The 14,028-nt window shown below is 37.8% G+C and overlaps 1 pseudogene; it reads right to left on the bottom strand.

Moving 5' to 3' along the window:
* Positions 1-1,870: 1,870 nt before the first annotated feature.
* On the bottom strand, positions 1,871-2,557 carry LOC139152219 (very long chain fatty acid elongase 6 pseudogene; annotated as a pseudogene).
* Positions 2,558-14,028: the final 11,471 nt, after the last annotated feature.

Below are 14,028 nucleotides of genomic sequence, written 5' to 3'. Positions count from 1 at the left end.
CCAGCCTAGATCTGGAAAACCGCTGCATGTACACTTCTGGCACAGTGACCAGGGCTAATTAGAGGTAGTGCGCCTAACCCAATAATTTTTTGGTTGGTCACGTGACCTAGCAGGCATATTGGAGTCTTCCAAATGACTTCACCTGATGACCTAGGATTTTGGTCCATTTGAAATTTTAGTGTACAGCAATCATGTCTCTGTTCTTTAAAATTTGCTAATACAATGGGCAGCGGTCACATGACCTTGGCCGCTATATTGGACTTTTAAAAAGTTCAACAAAGGAAAACTATTAAAAATCTTCTTCTCCAATACAAACGCACCATTTGAACTGAAATTTCTGTCATATCCATCATAAGTGTGTGTGAGTGTGCTTTACAGATTGTAAAAAGCGTATGGATCGGTCACGTGATTTGGCTGCCATATTGCTATTTTCGTATTTTCATATTCTAAAATGTTATTCTCCGAAACAAACACACCATTCAAACTGAAATTATACTCATATCATCATTAGTGTTTGCGCTTTCCAATTGTAAAAGGCGTGTGGATTGGCAACTTAGTTTGGCGGCCATATTGTCATTTGCAAAAAAAAACAAAAACAAAACAAAATACAAAATCTTCTTCCCCATAACCAACACACCATTTTGAAGTAAAAATTTTACTCATGTCATCATTTGTGTATGTTCTTACTAGTTTGTAAAAGGAATCTGGATCGATCCCGTAGTTGGGCGGCCATATTGCCATTTATGAATGACCTACGACAAGCATGAAATAATATTGAAAAATCGGTTACATCACAACCAACAGACCATCTGTTGTCAAATGAATAAGTTCAGTACAACACTGCTCAGTTATTAAAGTAGATCATTCTGGCAACCCTGGCAACTTAGCTTGGGACCTTCCATTGTCACTGAAGAGCAGAAAGTTTGAAATGTGATTTGACGAACATCTTAGGGAGCATCCGTTTTTTACGGGGAGGAGGGTCGGTCGGTGGAAATCTGGGGGTTGAGTTTTACAAAGCCGAATTTTAGGGGGTCAAATTTTACATCAATGATTAGGGGGGTCAAATTTTGCGAAGGTTTGTATGGAGTTATGGCAAAAAATAACAGAACATTCTCACAAGCCAGGGCGTGATTTTCGATCTGCGGACCCACGCAAAAATCAAGAAATTATGAACAATATTTTTCCAATATAAAACTAGTTAAGTCTGTTATTTATAAACACTTTATTATTGATATTAATGTATTTGATTAGATATGGGAGGTTACAAGTCCATGTATGTGCAAGAAATTTGATTTTGGAATTCCACCGAAATGTTGATTCACTGTACATTGTAGGCTATGAGGAAACTATAAATAAAATTTTACAATACAAAACTAGCTAAATCTGTGCTTTTATAAATGTTTGACAATTGATATAAATGTACATGATGAGAATAGCCAATGTGAATAACAATATGGTATTAGAATTTCACCAAAGTGATTACGAAAAGGATGCTTTGAAAGTTCAAAGGTCAAATGAGAAATTATATTTCATTTAAGGCAACTTTTTTATGAATGAAAGTTGGGGAGGGTCATTCTTTTTCTTGCAAAAACATTTGAAGGGTCACTATTTTTCACCCCAGAGCCTTAGAGGGTTAATGAATCAAATCAGATAAAAAAACAACATTTTTATGGGGATCACATTTTGCAATCGATTAATTTGGGGAGGGGCTCAAATTTTAGAAATTTGCTTTGGAGGGGTCGCTTTTTGCAATTTATGTGTAATTTAATTCCACCTACCCCCTCCCCGAAAAAAACGAACGCTCCCTTAATTAACCTACACTTACGTTACATGGCTCACAATAAAACAAACTGAGAATTGTATAATGTCATTATTCCTCCTTTTGTCTCAGAACGCCATTTGAAATTGTGTCTTCCTTTACCGTCTTCTTGCTTGACACCATATAGGTGTTATAAAAATACTGTCCAAAGAGAACAAAATAACTGAAGTACATGGCAGAACTCCAGTAAATGTTAGAGTAGTATATGGGACAGTCCGGCGCTACTTCCATGTAGGTGATGATGTAGAAGTTAACCCAGAGTCCGATAACCATTTGAACAAGTTGCAATGAAGTGATTATGATGTTAATGTAACTTGGAATCTTCAGTAGTCGTGAAGCCTTCAGTGCGTAGTATGTGTACATGATTGAGTGCACAGAATAATTTATCACTATGAAATATCTTCCGTGGGGCAGACCATCAGAATAGCAGTAAAAGCCATAGATCATAACAGTGGCATGATGGTACCAGTGCAGAAAGATCAACTTCTGCTTACGGAGGACTATGAACGCCGTGTCTCCAAGCTCAACCACTTTGCTGAGAATAAAAAGCAAAGTCCATAACCCCGAGGGTCCTTGGAGGTAGCTCCTATCACACATGGTTTTGCGAAGCCCATAGTTGGTGTAGGTGTAGAGTAATTCTGTTAAGTTCCGTACTGCTCCCGTAAAACTGAAGATTGCAATTGATGCGGACCACAGTGTCAATGCTAAACGCAGGTCCAGTTTCTGTCTATGATGCATGGCTTTCCTGCCAGCAAATATCAGCACCAAATAAATGGCTGAATAAATGAATGAATGCGTCCAATTCTCCTGAAACCATTTCTGAGCCGTATAGCAATCAAAATTTCTCTCGATTTCAGTTGGAAACCAATGAATGTCAATATTTCCTTTGGGAAACATTTTCCTTCTTGGATGAGGAGTGGACACGTGCACTGGGTTGGTTTGTCGACGTCCTTTGTAGGTGCTGATCGATCCTTTATAAGCTAAGTTAGTGTGCAGAGAATTGTTGCAACTCGTAGCACGCTGGGCAATATTTAACCAAGCATGAATTAAACTGTAGCTTTATATGTCATGGGTGTCCATTGACCTTTCAACCCAAGATGTTGGGTAATAGTCCAGCACTTGCCTTGTAGCCATTGAAGTCATGTATGTAAATAGGTGTCCCCTTGTTATGTTAATGTAGGTGGCGTGATATTGGGGTGTGCACAACCTTCATCCTGCAGCATGTTCAGTGCATGTGATACGTTGTGGATCATCAGTGACCAAGCTGCAAGTACATGGTACTGCTGACATTATTCGTTCAGAAGTTATGAATATAATCAACAAATGTCGAGTATTAAACATTTTTTTTCATTATACAAGCCTTTACCTGTGTCGAATGTGTGCCTATTACTTTACCCTCACTATCTCTGTATAGTATTTCAAAGGAAACAGACTGGTCCATATCTGTTAATTGTGCCCTCTGAAATCCCCTTCATAATTTGGTCTACGATTACCAATGTAAGGGCTTATCTCCCTGACCAAAGAACTCGTATCAGCTCATAAGGTAACTACTACCTTATGAGCTGCTAAGGGAGCATTCAGTTATGGCCAGGGGTGGGCCGGCAAACTCTTTCTGTGCATCAGTCAAAATAAGTGAATCCCCTACCCATTGCACAAAAAAATTGACGATAAAACTGTTAATATTTTTTCCGATGAAAAACTTGCTATACTTGTGCATATTCAGTCTTTGGATAATTAACATAATTGTAATTGATTAGAATATGATGGATACAGGTGCATATTATGTGTACAAGAAATTTAATTTTGGAATTTCACTGTAAATGCTCATCCATTATAGTACATGGGAGTCTATGAGGAAACTATGAATAAGTTTTTGCCTATACAATTCAAGCTAAATCTGTGCATTTATAGATGTTTGATCATTCATTTTATTGTACTTGATTAGACTAGGGTGATTGAAGGTGGATGTGTGTACAAGAAATTTGATTTTTGAATTTCACCGAAATGTAAGCTTAGATTCGCTGTATATGGTAGTCTATGAGGAAACTATGAATATTTTTTTCCAATTATACAAAACTATCTAAATCTGTGTATTTATATACATTTGATAATTCATCATAAAGTACTTGATTAGACTAGGATGGTTAAAAGTTGATATGTGTGCAAGAAATTGGATATGGAATTTCACCAAAATCTTGATTCACTAAACATCGGGGTCTATAAGAAAACTATGAATAATTTTTTTACAATGCTAAACTAACTTAATCTGTACTGTTATAGGTGTTTGATAATTGATACAAATGTACATGATAGGGTATTTGAAAGTTCAGAAGTGGATAACAATTATAATATTGGAATTTCACTTAAAAGTATAGTTTTTCTTTTCATGGTACTAGTAACTGTTAAATATTTTCCCTGACAAAATACGAAAGTTTCAGTCGGGTTCAAACTCACAACGTACGGTTCCCAGTCACCCAGTGGAGAAGCCAAAACCGCTCGGCCAAATCCCAATCTCAAAAATAGATTGGTTCAATAACCGAGCTAAGTTGTTACAATTTTTCTGACTGCAACCCCTCCACACGCTATAGAGTTCATGAAGCACTCTGCCGCTCGTATGTTCACTATCACACATCGCACACAAAATTTATCGAAGAGAAGCAATGAATACATCGCTTGAACTTGCTCTATCTCTAATATATAAGTAATAGGAATTGTCCATTGCCCTTAGTGGGCTCATTTTACAATAAGACAAGCCTCAGAGTTGCCAAGGCAAGATGTTAGTGTGACAGACAATAATATTTTTGTTCAGATTTACTGTTGAATGACTTCAGAGAATGAAATCATGCAGTGAATCACTTTATCTCCCATCCCCAGAATCTTTTTGAACACTGAAACTGCTTTTTTACGGGACAGATACTTAAGTAGCCCCCTCCCTTTGTGCTGTTTGAAAAATACATGACCCCCCCCCCCTCCTCTTTGCAGTTTCCAAATTTAAGGTGATCCCTCCTGGATTTTGCCGGGCCCCCCGGCTGTAATAAATGAACGCTCCCTAACGAGTTATTTGGTCAGGGCGATCTAACTAATGAAGGGGATTAGGGATGGCAATTAACAGATAGGCCTATGGGCTATTTTCTTTTAAGGTAATTTGCGCCTCGAAAGTGAAAGACTTAAACTTTTGGTCAAACTTTCCTCGACCATTCTCTTACCAAAGCAAGAATAAAAATCTGGGGTCACCGTGTAAACTTTGATACTAGAGAGACAAATTACTTGAAATTTCCCGATATTTGATATTCAAAATGGCCGCCATCCCTGTGTTAACTCTATGGGGAAAAATGAAAATTTTCGATTTTCGAAAAACTAAGACGGTGAAAATTTTTCTTTCATCGAGAGCTTCAAAATGTGCCCCCACAAGTGGTAGATCAGAAGAAAATTCATAAAATTTGAAAGCCCGAATTTCTGTCCCCGAGACGCGTTCTACCTTAAACACTATAGGCCTAGGCCCTGGAGAGATAGCGAGGGTAAAGAAATAGCCATACACTCGACATTGGTAAGGCTTGTATAGTGAAAAAAGGTTAAAACATGACATATATTGATCATATTCATAATTCCTAGATGATTTAAGCCTGCAATACCGTGTGCTGCAAGGGGAGCTGTACGTGCTGTATAGTTTTTAGCTCACATTTGCTGTATGTATAAGTAACCCCCAGAGAGCTTATATGGCAGGTCGAAGATGTCTGTATGTCTGTATGTCTGTATGTCTGTCTGTCTGTCTGTCTGTCTGTATGTATATATGTCTGACTGTCTATCTGTATGTATGTATGTATCTATGTATCTATGTATCTATGTATGTATGTATGTCCATCCACATCAAAAACTCCAAAACCGCAGCACCTACCATCTTAGTATTTGGTGTACAGATTCACTCAGGGATGTAGATGTGAATTTGTTCAATTAAACATGTCAGTGTCAAAAATATGCAAATGAGGAAAACTCCCAAAATATTTGCTGGATTGCTTTGAAACTTGATATTCTTGATCCTAGGATTGTCTTCTGTCGGATGTGTAACAATTTTGGTAAAATTTTTGTATTTGTGTCTTTTTTGTGTCATGGTTTTTTTGGTATTTTGGGGGTTTTTTGGTGGTTTATTTTTTCGTATTTGTGTTCTCAGAATTAACTATTCTGATTGCATTGAAACTTGGTATGCATGTACCTATAGGCATACTTAGTTGAGTGTCTTCAAATTGTGGTGAAATTTTCGTATTTGTATATTTGGGGTAATTTTCCCTTATTTTCGGTCAAAAAATCATTTTCTCTGAAATTGCTCTTCTTTTTGCTATGAAACTTGGTATGCATGTTCCCAGGAGTAAACTTAGTTAAGTATACTCACTCTGGTCTGCCACATCAAAACAAATGTGAGCCCAGCGTCATTGATGTCATTTCTAAAAGCTCCCTGAGATCTCTGGTCAGTGATGACAAAGCAATGAAAAAGTTAGGGAGCGTTCAGTTTTTACGGCCTGGGGGGCGGCAAAATCTTGTCGCCGGTGTTCAAAAAACATAGACCCCCCCCCTGCATTTTTTGTGAAAAAAAGATGACCCCCCCCTTGTCAGACGATAAAAATTGATGACCCCCCCCCCCCCTCTGTAAAATAACCAAAACCCATATGTCAAATTTACCTGCATGGTTTGGATTTGAACTCCGGTACGCCGCGCACTTTATTCGTGTAGCAGAGATGCCAGTGCATAAACTTCTCAGCCACATCCATTCAAACGTCTGTTAATTAGGATGACTGTAAGGCAATTTTAAACATAGACTTTACTGGACAGGGCCGCTGAAGGCACGCGGCCATTACCATTTTTCAGTGCGTGATCCCAGGGGTCCCTCAAAAATGTTTCTAATGTAAAGAGGGTCCGATCATGGCCATTGCATGAAGTAAACCTAATTGGAGTGGGCCGCCAAAGGCGTCTGCCCGTTAAGAGGGTCATGGGTAATACATAAAGTATATTTATTGTAAAGAGGGTCGATCATGGCCATGGCATAAAGTGAACTTTATTGTTGGTATTATGTTTTTGAAAATGTGATGACCCCCCCTTTCCTACCAGTGAAAAAGCGATGACCCCCCCCTTTGAGGATTCCAAAATTACGATGACCCCCCCCCCCTGGATTTTGCCGGCCCCCCCGGCCGTGAAAACTGAACGGTCCCTTAGATGCCGTACTGTATGTAGCTCGAGATTATGCCCAATTCAAGATTCACGACTCAAGATTCACGATCCACGTGTTGCAGTAAATTTAAGTTAGAACCAGATTCATTGTCACACAAATTTATTTTATTGATCAAATACACTGATATATCACAATTTGGACGTCAATGGCGTCTTCCATATCCATGAAGTGGTGGCCTGCGATACGTGTGTTTACGAATTCTACATGGAGGGGGGGGGCCGAGGTCATTAAGTAAGGGACAGGATAGAAATTACAGGGAGGGAGGGCAAGTGTTTTTCAAAATAACACAGTGCGGTGTTTTCAAGAAAAAAGTGACGCTGCCAAATTTTCATGCGCAACTGAAACTGGTCACTGATTTGTAGGCCTAGTGGTAAAATCGAGGCCAAAGGTCACTCTGGTAATGTGACATTTTGTCAAAAAACTTTACTCCAATACTTATCCCTGTGCACTAAAATTCAGACCTCTAGTTTTATATGTTAGCCTAGAACTAGATATGAGCATAATTTAATGAGGTACTGGATGTATGGTTCCCTGACCAATTTCTACCGCTAGCTGCGCTGCAAACGAATATAGGGTCAGGCATGGGCTTTTGTCAGCATGGATGTCATTGGTCAATAGTACGAGTGCAGTGATTGCGTTGTATTTATTTCCAACTTGGAGCGACCTTCGAGTTTAGATTTCGTATGCCCATGGAGTCATTTTACCTCCATAGTTTCCCAAAACAAGCATCCTAAGTCAACATTGAATGAAAAAAGAAAACTCATTTATCTTAGAGTCATTGCCGTACATACTAAAGGTTACATGGTCAAGAGGTCACGACTGAGAAAAGCATAGACGATTATAGTCATTTCAGCACAAAATACCATCATAGAAGAACCGAGTCGGAGACTTAAAAGTGAAGCTGTGCAAACAACATCAACGTTAGATGTTTTGTAATCTGATTTCCGAGCTTGCCACTGTACAGATGTGCTGATCATATAATCTTGTCAGGTGACTGTGTTCATTAATATGCAGTCAAAATTCTGATTGAACTTTTGCCCGTACCACGTACGCGTACCTGACCCTATTTTCGTTACTGTCGTTAGTTAGCAGCGCAGCGAGCGGTAGGAATGGGTTAGGGAACCAGACTAGAGGTACTGGATGAGTTAAAGGTCAGTGCAGTCAGTGACGACCCCAAAAGTTTGGTGTGCAATTCGGTTCCATACCAGTCATTCTTCAATAGACACTAGCCGTCTCTGACTCTTACATAGGTTAAGATAAAGCAAAAGCTTAGCTGTAGAGGTGTCGGGCAACTCAAAGGGTACAGAAAATTTTGAAAATAATACTTTCAAAATCTCCTTCTCATAATTGACAGGGCCTGTGACCTTGAAACATGGCACATAGGCACCTAGCCCTATGGTCTACAAAGAATTTTAAAGAAATTTGATTGATCAATTTTGATGTGAATGAGGTCAATTTTAAAGTTAAAATCCGAGATGGCCACAAGAGAAAGGGTCTACATATTATTAATGTGGATTGTGACACAGGGGAGGGTCACTGATTTTTGTTAATATAAATCGGGGAGAGTCACTTTTTTTCGTGCAAACACTTTTGAAGGGCCCTTTTTTGAAAAAAAACACCGGCCCTCCCTCCCTACAATTTCTGTACAGTCTCTTACTGTAGTAACCTAGGCCACTACGGGAATTCGTAAACACACGTTTCGCAGGCCAGCACTTCGGGCATATAGAAGGCCCCGTTGAAATCCTAAGGGAGCCGTCATTATTTACGACCTGGGGGGTCGGAGGAATTTCATCGGAAACTCTGAAATTTTGATTAACCCTTCTCCCCTTGTCAACCATGATGAATTTGAGTAATCCTCCCTCTCTAACTCAGAAATTTTAACTGATCCCCCTCCTCCAACTTAGACAAGTTAACACCGACACATGTATTCGTAAAACTGACATAAATACAGCAATGGTAAAGACTTTTCATATCATGGTGTACCTTGCTAGATTATTATCGGTTATCTCATGACGGTTGAAAAAGGTGAAATTGAGAAATTGATGTGTGGAATAGTGTAATCTGAGAGGCGTTTCAATTTATTTCGCACTAAAAATTGAGTAACTGCCCTTCTTCCTCTCCACATTTTGAGCAACCCCCGTAAGTTTTTCAATTTTTGAGTGACCCCCTACATTCCTCCGACCCCCAGGTCGTAAATAATTATGGCTCCCTAATGGTGATATATCAGTGTACATGATTGATAAAATAAATCTGTTTTTAGCTTAAACTGCAGCTCGTGAATCGTGAATCTTGAATCTTGAATCGTGAATCGTTGATCTTGAATTAGGCTTACCCGTTTGCCTGGATAGTTTGGTCGGACGGCAAAACCAGATCTCCGACCCAAATACCCAGGCAAAAGCTAGAGCTCGAGCTATGAAAAAGTATACAATAGATATGGACTCTTTACAAGATATTTCTCCGTTTTCTGCTCACATTAGGTTACCCACAAAAATTCCCAGTCGTACTGTATATTTATTTAAGTTTCAATAAAGGTTATATGTGAATAAGAGGGCATTTGTGTTAGGGAGCGTTAAGATTATGGTGGGGGTGGGCTGGTAAATTCTTCTTTTTCATCAGTCAAAATAAGTGAGCCCCCTTACCCATTGCTCCCAAATTTGATGATCCCCCTCTTTTAAGATGAAAACAAAATTCAAGACCCTCCCACCCCCGGTTGCTATAGAAAGTATTGATCCAATTTTGAATGATGACTTTGCCCATTATCTGTACAAAGATACAATATACCATCAGAGGAAAAGGGATTTTTTCAAAGCTGCTGCTCTTCTTCCAGGTCTCGAATACACTGTTTACTGTGACTCGGAAGGTTCAAAATGTTCTTCATCACTTGTGTTGCTGCCAATGTCATGGTATATACAACAACATCATCCTCTTCCTCGGCTGTGAGCTCTGAGTCTAATATGTCAATGTCGCTGTCACTATTACCACTGATTTACTTCTAATTTCTTACGTTGATGCCACATCATGTCTCCACTTGTTGCAATCTACCATATCATCCATACAGTCCTATAGAATTTTTATATTTAAAATGTGTGTGTGTTTTATTCTACTATTTCATTCTGTGCAATCATTTGTATGTAATTTAAATATAGTTTTCCCATTTATATTTAATTTATCGTATAATTCTCACCAGGCATTGAATAAAAACCTACATTTCCAATTCCATGATCCCTTCTTCAAGTTTGACCCCTGACGAACCCCCTCCCCCAACCTTTGCAGTTTTCAACTTAAAGGTGATCAACGGGGATTTTGCCGATCCAACCCCGGCCTTCATAACTTAACTGTCCCTTACAGTGTATGCACACTGTATCAACTTCCATTATCATTTCTATATTTAATTAACATAATTTCCAGTGGATTGTACATGACATGGCACAGTGTGCTTTGCTTCCCTGAAACTATTTGACCATCGAACATCAAATAGTGAGTATACCATGGTGACTTATTAAGTTGTATGGTGTGCGTGCTGAAGATTTACAAACAAACAAACAGACAATAAATAAATACTTAAAATGATAATAATTTGATATAGGCTGTAGTTATAGCTATATGCATGCCATAAACCTTTCACAAATATAATTTTCTTATATTTTTGTCAAATTTTGCCACTAAAAAGAGCACCTCTCCATCAACTTGTTAAATATTATTCAACGATCAATGCCGTACCAAATAGGTACAGTTAATTAGTTGATAACCTTTGTTGATCTTTAAATATCAGCAATGTTATTCGTCATGCACTACTGGTAAATAAATGACACCTTGCTGTCTGTGTAGACAGTTGATGGCCTTGCGAGATTCCGGTCCACCATGAGTGACTTCTCAAAACATGACAAGTCTTTCGTCTAGGGCTTAACCATTGATGTCGAGGGTGGTGTAAGTAAATGTATTATTGCCAACCTAACTGTCAACTGTTGAAGTGACAATTTTCAATGATCTTCGATTTATTTATCATTTATTTATTATTTAAAGGTTATTTATTAATTTATTTATTAATATGTCGTTCTACATTTAATATTAAGACAACTTGAACATGAACTGACGTGGAAATAAAACAGGACTTCTGTTTACTAAGAAATTGTTTGTATTAGATTAACAAATTTCCTACATATAGGCAAAAATCTAGCTGGACATATCTGCAGACTGGTAAATATTTGAAAACATACTTATGACCTCAGAACCAGCATTGAAAATTGACCCAAGCTGACAGACTAATACTTGCCTGAGTGAGGGCGTTGTTCAAAACTGCTCACTTTTGTTTTCAGCGTGTAACCTTTAAAAAATCCCGTACGTTATATCTAACAAAGTTGTGCCACAAATTATTTGAATCACTCATTGTGATATGACATCAAAAGTTGTCCAATAATCATATCCTTTTGGTGAAACATCAAGATGGCCAGGTGCGTGAGACACGGTAAGTGAAACCATTGTACCACTAAAAGTGAGTGATGATGGCGGACAAAGGTTGTAGTTGTCAAGGTTTGCAAAATGGAGTACCTCAGTAACCGCAACCAGTACTTTGTTAACTGCAACACCAAGTGCAACTGCTTCCGTATGTTGTTCTAGATAATACTGTGCTTGCAACTTTGTTAAGACATAATTAACTGATGAAATTTCATGAAAACAGCACATTACTGTTCATTTCAACAGGATTGCTTATGATGAGTTGTCCAATGCAGCGAGAGAAAGATACTGTGCAGATGAAGAACTCTACAAGTCATATATCGATGCCTTAATTGGCAACATACTTTGAAAAGAAACGAGGTCAGTGTCTAAGTCAGTAAACCCAAGATGTATTTATTTATTTATTTATTTACAGAGTATCTGAATTCAAATCTATCTGAAATGTTTTTAATGTAATATTCATATCGAATTAACATATTCATTTTAGGTTCCCCCCCCCCACACACACACACACACACACGCCCCAGGTACACATCTATTTATCAACCATTTTCCCCTTTTCCCTCCGTAGATGTTGTTTAGTCACATCTTTGCAGTCAGTGATAAGAATTGATAAAACATGTTTATGGCAAAGAGTTGTGTCAAGATACATTTACCAATTTTGGTCATACGTTGCACAAGATTAAATGAATTGCAGTTAGGCTTGTAGAGTGATTATAGTGATATGTTTGAAATGGTCATTATCCCTGATGAACAGGCTGAAGAATACTTTAGTAAGACTCTGGAAATTCATCGAGCTAGACTTCCTGAAAACCACTCATTCATAGCGGACTTTCTGAACAACATCGTATCGGTATACATTGACAGCAGTCAAAATGAGAAGGCAAAGGAAGTTATGGAGAAAGCCATGAAGATAGACAGACAGACTTGAGTAATTCCATGCTATCAACTATCTATGATCGTCTATTAATGTGTAATGGATTCTTCCTCTTTCTCATCCCATCACTTCTTTGGTCACCGACAGGACAAGCATATCGTAGGCTCAATTGATACGTACAGAGGCAATCCTGGTACAGTGTTCCAACAAGGTTACCGGGAAATGGTACAATTGACAGTACATCACAACCTTGATAGAGAATGCTGCAGAAATTGCTTTCACCAGACTGTGTTGTACATTTGTATATTTAACAGTTCTATAGAGGCCTGCAAAAGCCCATTATTACATTGGGAAACAAAAGGTCTACGAAATGAGTAAATTGCATCTTTCAAACGGGCCAAAATCATGTGACGTGTTGCTTGTTTGTTCGTTTGTTACGTCTCCCATTCATTTAGTAAATTTCATTACCTATTTTACATTTGTCTTGATGTCCACATGTATATGAGATTTGCTTCTTTTGAAATTTGCCACCGGCGATAGCAGGCTTCAAGTTGGTGAATATGAAAAAGCAGACTCAACATTTAAGAATTAATCAATCAATGTGGAATTTGTGCTTTGCTCTATCAAACATTTCAACAAGAAAGAATGGATCACGCCCTTTGTGATTTTCGTGTAGCTAGAGAGGTATACTTTGGAACTTTTGATATAGGGATTATCTGTGATTTTAAAGGTTATTTTCAGACATCTCTTGTTTCACACTAATGTCTTGCAAAAAGTCGAGGTGACTTTAGATTGAATTCAAAATCCACCACAAATCTGATTATTACATGTTAATTTGTGCTACGTTCTGACAGGAAAAAATTGGCAACGTTTCTGTGACAATATTTGCGTTTTGTAAACACAGGGGATTAATAGTTTGAGTCCGCTTGTGTCCACACACACACAAAATTAAGTCTTTGTTTTGGTGTTTAAGCCAGCTTAATGCGCTTCCTCGAGTTCAAAAGTGGATATGACCAAGCATACAGCATTGTAACACAATGGCTAACATGAGTTCTGACGTACTTTCATACTGCCTGTTGCTGTCAACAACTTATTTGTACTTCTGTTTCAGTGCCTTTATTGTGCGCTGGAACTGATCAGCTATCCTGTTTTAGGCCTTTTGTAGAGCTCTTTCAGTATTTTCCTTTCAGCATTCTCTGTATACTTTCGTCCGCTCAAACTGAGATCTCAACATCTATGTATATCTATCTATCTATCTATCTATCTATCTATCTATCTATCTATCTATCTATATATATATATATATATATATATATATATATATATATATATATATATATATATTGATTTTTGTCACATGCTATTCTCGTACGTACATTTAAAGACAAACTTCATAGGTTACATATTTTTTAAATAATTGTAAAAATTCGTATACGTGAATGTAAAATTCATCAAAACTGCTGCATTTCTTTAAATATACATAATATTTCTCAAGATAAATGCTCCAGTCAAGTTTCTATATAATTGTGCAAATATGCGGATGCAACATTCTCTTTCTACATATAATCGTTCAATATTTATGTATTTGAACTTCACTGCTTTAAAAATTCAATTTTGTTTCAAATCTGCAGTGTACAAGTTTACGTAATTTTGGAC

This window comes from Ptychodera flava, chromosome 15 (genome assembly GCF_041260155.1).
Source record: "Ptychodera flava strain L36383 chromosome 15, AS_Pfla_20210202, whole genome shotgun sequence".
Lineage (NCBI taxonomy): Eukaryota > Metazoa > Hemichordata > Enteropneusta > Ptychoderidae > Ptychodera > Ptychodera flava.
This window is presented reverse-complemented; position numbering and strand designations above follow the sequence as displayed.